Raw genomic sequence first — 8,641 nt, forward strand, 5'->3', positions numbered from 1 at the left:
TGAAGTATGAATGAATGAATCCATCATTTAAATTCATTTTTTTAATCAAATAATATATTTGAAACACATGTTTTTGTATACAAACCCAACCCAGAAATGTAAACACTAAAGTAAAAATATAAACACTAAAAAGTAGTAAAAACATTTAGAACTCAAAAACAGGAACTAAATAAATATCATGATAAACATGGCAGTACTCACAGGACAATATTTTGCAGTATAGTGAGTATAAATAAACCAGTACGTTGTGCAGACATAAATATATTCATCACATTACTCTTGTGTTTGTGTTGTTGTTTCCATTAGCCTGAATGTGGCAGGATTTTGGTTTTGTGTGTGAGTTTAATGCCCACTCTGCTCGGTCTGAGGTTGTTTGAACAATCTGTGTGTTTGAGCGGAGAGTGAGTTGGACGGAGTGTGTCTCTGATGACGCTCGGCCATGTTTTGTGTAGATAAAAATGACTCTCATCAATCATAATTATGTGAATAAAAAAAAAAAAGAACCTCTTTAGCCGCGGGCCTGTGAGTGAGTGCGGCTCTCACCGCAGCTCCATGTCGTCACTGACGAGCGCCATCGCAGTGACTGTACGGAGGAGAGGCTGCGCTTTTCAGAAGAAATTGATCACCCAAAGGTTAGGGAAGGGTTATGGTTTTTAGTTACAGTAAAAGGAAAGTGCTTCGTTTGCACGACATGCTCAGTGGAAATGAAAAATCACGGTCTTTAGCATCATTACAGCTGGAATCAGGCAGCTGAACTGGACAAATATGCTTGTATAAAGTTAATGCTCCTCGTTGCCAAACACCGGGCTTTCACAAGACCACAGTTTGACAGAGACAATGTTACGCAGGCAACTTCTGCGGCGAGTGAGCTAACAGAAGAGAAGCTGAAACCTCAAAATGAGATTATGAGCAGGAGCCTTGTTGTGTTTGCAGAGCTGATAGAACTGCACAGAGTACGATTGTGCAATGTGTGCGAGCGCTGCCTTTTTTTCTTCGCTGCCTGCCATGACATCTGAATATGATGCTGAACACGAAAACTCCTTCGGGCTTTTTGGCAAGAAGAGGCTTAACATAAAAAGTAAACAAAAGGAAGTGAACGTATTTAGTGCGCTGCCTAATGCAGAACCAGGTGATCTGCCTCAGTGTCTAGAAGACACAAAGTCACTGACCTAAAAGTAAGGACAAGTACCAGTTTAAGACTCTCTCTCTCTCTGCTGCACTTCTGTATAAACTGTAAGTACATCCTGAGGATTTTTTCCATCCCCTAAGAAACACGTAGTTAAGTTTATATCTCAGTTTGAGAGGACCTACTGCTGAGAAGGCTTTTAAAAAAACACTCTTGGAAAGAATTTGTTCCATTTACATCTGACTGGGCCAACGCTGAAAAATACAGCTGCGAAGACCATAATCAACAACTCCACTGCCATCTGATATTTGACTGCTCACCAAAGATAATCTCCCCTTTTTTTTCCTATCAGCATGAATATACGTATATTGTTTTCAGAAAACTGAGTTCACCTTCTGTATGTTTGTATAAACCAAAATTCACAAAACACGTTCAGCCTCAACTGACTTTACAGTTTTGACACGGAAATCAATTTCCCACAAAAACCTCATGTTACAGGATGGAAAATATACAGTAACTATAGAAATCTAAAGAACTAAAATAGTTTTAAAAAATGGTCTCATGATTATGTCTAAAAACATTTTTTTAATCAAAATTAACAGGTGTGCATTTTTGGAATGCTTTGAAACGACTGTCGCCACTGCGTCGCCACTGCCAAAGAACCAAGTTTGTTTTTCTTTTTCTTCTTTTGTGTGGAATCACTCTCTTCCCCTCGTCGTCTAATTAGTTTCAGCTCCAAAATGAAGAATGTTTTCTTCCTTGGCCGTAGCCTTTTCCCTGCCTTTCCTCGAACCTCCGAGGACAGAGATCCAACCCAATCTGTTATTTACACTTAGCAAACACCGAAACCATGACATCATGATTCTGGGATGAAGCTGCTTCGGCCTGCAGTCGCTCCAACAACCTCACACTGAAAATAAATCACGGCCATTTCTTGTTTTTGATCTGTGCTCAATAAGCTTTACAACAGTGGTTCTCAAACTGTGGTACACCTAACTCTAGTAGTACTCAGGATACCTCTAATGGCACGCAGAAGAATCACAGGCTCAGAAACTGAAATTCTAAAAAAGGGGGCGGGCTTTGGCTAATATATAGGCTAACAAGGCGGGCTTTGGCTAATATATAGGCTAATATTCACGAGATCATTTATTAGCTTATTAGCAATAAATGATCTTCCTCTCTTGCATTGGTTGTTATCAAATAGTTATTATCAATTACATTTCCAAACATTGTCATAGCACAACGATACCTTATAAAAGCCGTTGGAACTTAATTAATGACAATTAAGCGGTAATTATCAGACGATATAGATGTAATTTAAACACAGATAACCCTAACCCTAATCCTGATGAACCACGTTAACAAAAATGCTAACCTTGTGCCGTGTCGTAGGGTTGCTAATACCGCGAACAATACTTTTATCACCTCCTTTTTCCGCCTCTTTTCCTCCATCTAACTCTGCGTGACTACGATTTTCTACAGCGAAACTCCGTAACTACGGCAGAAACCTTTCAAAATAAAAGCCCTTATTATCACAAAGATGACAAAATAATTATTCAACAACTAAAAGAAAATTAGGTTATATACACCCCCAAAGTCAAAAAGTTATAATTGCTTCAAATCTCCACTGAGCTTTATTTATTACCATCCCCAAACAAAGACAATTAAATTACATTTATGCCTCGTGGCTCAATGAGGAAAATATATTTGTGTTCATGAATTCCCCGTGCAATAGTTTGCAACCTTCAGTGAACGAGGAGGGGGGGCTGGCACCGCCTACTTTAGGAAGTACACTGTACTTACCGGTACTTAGCTGAACAGGGTTGGTCTGTTGTTGCTGTATTTAAACACTAGTCATTCTGGTGTTTTTGGAGGAACATGATTTTAAAAAGAAAGGCGACATCTGTAACACGGCGGTGATCAGCAGCTGGACTGGAGACCAGAGGGTCAGAACCCAGGCGGAGGCAGAGGAGATGTTGCGCCAGTAGGGGGCTGCAGATGCAGGTAGAACTGGAGCCACACTGGCATGTACTGGGTCAAGTGGTTAACCCTTGTTATCTGCCGAGGAAAAGGAGCATGTGACTCAGACGTTCCAGCTGTAATCAATATCAAACAGCCATTAACCAGTGAGACAACAGAGCCTCACAAACACACACACACAAGCACTTAGCCACACATGTTTCCTGTCCATCTCCTGCTCTGCAAAGCATTCACTAAAGGAAACACAAGGGCATGAACGCAAACAACACGATCCCAGTCCAAACACGGAGCCGACCCAAACAGTGGGAAAGATCTGTTAATGTAAACCAACTATTTTCGGAGGCAGACACTTGAGGAAGTTGTTGTATGAGAGATTCATGCTGCTTTGATTTGACTGCAGCGGCAACAAGGCCAAACACGACAGCCGGGGCATCCAGAGCATCATTTCCTGTTTGTGGCTGATCGTTGTCCAGACGTCTTCCTCCTGCCTCTGTTCTGGTTCTGCCGCTTGACTCCACCTCCAGCTCATCGTCCCAGCGATCGGGACCGACAGGAAAGCTGCTGATTACAGACAAACAACAATCTGAGCTAAACATATCACACATGTACCGCCGCGGTAGGAGACGCACGAGCAAAACCCTCCACTTCTCCTGTGTCGGTGTCTCACATATCAGTAATTAGGGCTGATAACGAGCTTAGACAATGGATGTTTGGTGTAGCCATCTTTGTCTACATATAAACACTGTGGAATCTGGATAGAGATCCTGATTAGAAGGTGGATGTCATCCTCCCATCTCCACTCACTCTCTCACTCTCTCACTCTTTCGCTCGTTGCGTTCCAGCCTCTCAGCTGAGAGTAGAATTTGAAAAGAGAAAATAATTCTTTGATGCTTAATATCAAAGAGCACAACACTGAGACCAGGGGCTGGAATTTAGGACACGCATGCACATAAAGACACACATGTTATCAACTAACAGTGATTATTTGATAGCCTACACTCTGCGGCCCAGGCCTGTGGCCCACAGGGTTTAGAGAAGAGTTAAACTGATGGAGAGAATATGGCAAATGTCGGCCCTGGGGTAAATGTTCTGTCCGTTCTAATAGAATTACCAGCCTGTGATAGATGAGTCTTTCCTCGGGGGCGACTTGTCTGTCAAACATTAGGTCACACTAACCCTACATGTTTGNAGGTGATGAGAAAAAAAATAAAAGGGGAGCGACAAAAGTGAAAGGAGGTTCTGGGTAGAGAGGTAGAGGGATGGGTGAAAGAGAGAGGGTGAGAACTGGTGAGAAGAGGGTGAAAAGAGGGCGGGGCTAAAAGAAAGAGTAGAAAGTGAGAGGGCAACAAAGGAGGGCATTTGAATCCACTCTAATCAGGGTCTGTGTGATGGACAGGACCTGTGGACGTGCCTTCTTTTCAGTGTAGTGTGTGTATGTGTAGGGGGTGTGGGGGGGTTGGGGGGGGGGGGTGGGGTTCAAGTGTGTGTGCGTGCATGTGAGTTTTCCAGTCTGTTATTTTCTGACTGCTACATGCATTTCTTGGCAGCTCTGCGTGCAGTGTGGATTTCAAAGTGTGTCTGTGAGCTAGTGTGTACTTTCTGTCCCGTGTGTGTCCGTGTGTGTGTGTGTGTGCTGTAAAGAGCAGACTGCAGGATGCAGATATAATTGGAGCAGAAGATCTGCGTCATTGCCCCCTCCCCTCTCCTTGGTGGGGCTGGAAATGAAACAAGTAGCCCACAGAGCTGACGTGCTGAAGAAATAATTGTTGCCTAATGACACGCAGGGGTTTGAGATCTAATTTGATCCCAGCATCATCATCATGGACCGGGTTCAGTCCCTGTTCTGATCTGGTGGTGTGCATCATCTGAGAGGGTTTTGTTGTGGTGGGGGGAGAGGGCGGGGGGTTCTAATGATCGTCCTATTATCACCCCTCTGTCATCCTTAGAACTCCGTCCTCTGAGTGTGTGTCCCAGTGGTGTAACAGCCTCACACACACACACACCCATTTTTGGAGGACCTGGATCTGGTCTCTGTGAGGACTAAGGGTCTTGAGAAAATCAAAACAACAAAAGGGAATAATAATATATAATAATATAATAATAATAATACTTTTATTGATTCCACACTTGGGAAATTCTTGTGTTACCAGCAAATCTGCTGCAACAGACTGCCCCCTGCAGGCGCCACGTACGTGCTTCCTCTGGGAATCAAACACATGACTGTGTGTGAATGGCTAAAACTTCAGTATTTTCCAGTATGGGATTGAACCTGCGCCCGCCGTTACAGAATCCGCATCACTATCGCCTGAGCCAATCAGCCGCTGCGTACAGATGTATGGCTAATCCCGTCCTCCAATCTGATCCCAATTCTAATCCTAACTCCAAATTAAATCTTAAACCTTGAAATACTCTTTGACTCCAAAAGCACCTGCAGAATGTCCCCATGACTCTAGCGCCCCCGCCTGAAATGTCCCTTAAGGAACAGCTGTTCCGAGAAAACACACACACACACACACGCACATAAGTCATGGGACAGCGGCACAAAGTCTTTCTTAGTCCTCGAGAACAAGGAGAAAACCTGGGTTGATGGTCAGGGCAGGCAGGAAGATAAGAGTGGTGTGTATTGTGGGCTTTGTCAAGTGTGTGTGCTGACCATGGTGTGTGTGTGTGTGTGTTTGCATTCCTCACAAAGCTATCGGTCCAGTCTGAGCCCACTTGCGGCGGTTAAGAGTTAGATCAGACTCCAAAGCTCCACAGATCAACGTGTCGTTGTTCCTGCCTGGTGTGGCTGACATGTTCGGGGTGACATCATCACTCAGGAACACATGATTCAGTAGCGCTCAACTGGAGAGCCAATGAAATTCAAGTCTAATCTGAGAGCAGATTAACGAAGCCACAACCACCTCATAACCGTTGGATTTTCTCCCGTTAACACTTTGAGGCTGTGGTTACAGACATCGTCAGTGAATTTAAACTGTGGAGGATTTATTTAATTAATTGATTGATGATTGAATCAAGGAATAGAAATCCAGACAAAGCTTAGAACAAAATGTATAATTTTCATCACTGGTTCTCTGTACATTTGTCATCTGTCTGCTACATTCACAGATTAGTAAAAAGTCACAGTACAATTACAGCTGTCGTATTTAACATTTGAAGACTTTTTAAAATTCTGAACCCAATCATCTGGTCGATTGTGGTCTGGATAAACTGGTGTCTGTACCAGGACTGTTGTAGCTAACGTTAGCTCTGGTGTCTGTACCAGGACTGTTGTAGCTAACGTTAGCTCTGGTGTCTGTACCAGGACTGTTGTTTTTATGGTAAACTGCAGCCACACGTGAGTCACTGAGAAATCCACAGCGAGATAACCTTATCTGCAGATAAAATGTTATCTGACATCCCCATTATGTCATATGTTTTTTAGCCGAGTGCCAGTCTGAGCAGCTATAAATAAACAGCCCATAAAAATCCTGGAGTATGATGAACCACCCCCCCTTCCTCCTCCCCCAGTTATTGTGTCACGCTCTTAAGTGCTTTTAAAGATGCTGGAATTAATCCCAGCTAATGTACACGCCCGCATATGACTGTGAAGTACTACAGGGAGTAGTATCTGCGTATTTCTGCGTGCAGTATTGCACAGGCCTTTGTCAAAGGAGGTGCACGCCTAAAAAGTGAGACTTTAAACCCTGAGAGACCAACTCCTAAATCTGAGGGTGTCCTTGTTGGTAAGCAGCCGAGGGTAGAAAAGAGCCGTGAGCCGCATCATCAAAGCTTCTACAATTACCCCCACGTTCCTTACTGTGGCATAAATCTGCTCTTATCTCAGCTCGCTGCAGAATCGTGGAATATCAGCTGCAGCATCTGCTCAATCTACAAACCCAGCCACTAAAAGCACAACAAAGTGGCTGTGCGGGCATAAATAAGAGGAGGAGGGGCACTGGAAGAAGAGTGTGTGGTGGGGAGGATTGGGGGGAGGGGGTAAATGAAAGAGATCCAGGGAGGTAGGTGCAGAGGTGTGTGAGTTTCTGCTTGTTCATATTTGCCTTGAGCGTTTGTCTTTGTTTCTGCTGCAGACTGTCAATCAACTAGTAAAAAAAACCAACTACAGTTATTTTAAGTAGCCTAACGCGGCCGGAGGAGAGACTTCTCACAGGAAATTAAGACATACGACCAGAAGAAAGATAAAGAACTTTGGTTGAGGTAAAAGGTCAAAGTTGAAGATTTAGCGGTCGGGGCAAATATAGAGTCTCAGGCTCAGATGTCATATTTATTGGAGGGATTACGACAATTACTGAGTCTGTTTGTCAGAGGGGCCTAAGAACAGCAGCGGGGTCGGGGTCGGGGTCTGCTGACGTGATGAACAGATACTGTCGGAGTCCAGGTCCTCACACCTGGACCTGTGCACAGATGACCAGGTATCCAAAGTACTACAGGTTTTTTTTTAGCTGCTGAACTGAAGTACCATCCTTCTTTCTGACCTCTTTACTGCAGCTGTAACCCTGTCCTCCCTCCTTCTCCCCCGTCCTCCCGTTTCCATTCTTTCTCCCGTACCTCCCTATCCTCCCTGCGTTTTCACCTTCCTGTCCGTGTCGTCCACTCCCCGTCACCCTCGGTCGACCACTCCCTGTTCTTCAAACACAGAAACAAAGCTTGCTGGAATGTGATGTATTCCATTGATAGTCAGCAAATTTACAGCCGTCCACGTCTCCACGTTCATTTATTCAAACGTCTTCTACGACTTAATCCTTCACAAGGTCGTTGGTGGAGCTGGAGCCAAACGCTACAGTCGTCCACGGAGGGCGGGGTTACATGGACAAAAGAACCACTCACGTCCACACCTATTTCTTTTATTCTTTATTTTAAAATGGCTTTTCTTTTCCTCATCTGTCTTGAAACTTTTTTTCTTTGTCTCTGCTTATTCTTCGTGTCTTTTCCTCTTAGATCCACACTGTTTCTGCAACCTTTTTCACCTTTTAACGGCTGAATCACACTTTTAATTTGACGTCAAGTTTTGGACCAGACGAGAAAGTGAAGAGCCAGAAGTGTCCCACGACCCAGGAGTTTGAGAACCCTGCTTTAGTGTTAAATATTAAACTAATCCTGCATGTTTTTGGGACTGCAGGGGAGTGTGTGTGTGTGTAGCGGTCGGGGGTTAGATACCTGGAGAAAACTCGCGTCCACTCAGGCAGAACAGGAGAGAAAAGGCAGAGAATCGAACCAGTGATCGTCGTGCTGTTGTGCAAACACGCTCTCTCCACGTCTTCCACCGTGTGGCCCCACTTCACCTTAATAGAGACAAAATGTTACAACTTAATGTTATGAGGAAATACCTCAGCTCCAGGTGCTGGGTGAGGGTCAGGGGTGAGAGGTGGCGGGTCATGCACCACCCCTCAGGGCTGCCTGAACCCCGACCTCATCAAAACTGATGAATAGCATGCTAGCAGGCTTTCCTCTACCGTGTCTGCACTCTCTCCTCCTCTCTTTGACGGAGCGGTTGTTTTCCCCCCTCCGTCTCTGGGGCTCTGGTCTGAGTGC

This window comes from Cynoglossus semilaevis, chromosome 15 (genome assembly GCF_000523025.1).
Source record: "Cynoglossus semilaevis isolate Cse_v1.0 chromosome 15, Cse_v1.0, whole genome shotgun sequence".
Lineage (NCBI taxonomy): Eukaryota > Metazoa > Chordata > Actinopteri > Pleuronectiformes > Cynoglossidae > Cynoglossus > Cynoglossus semilaevis.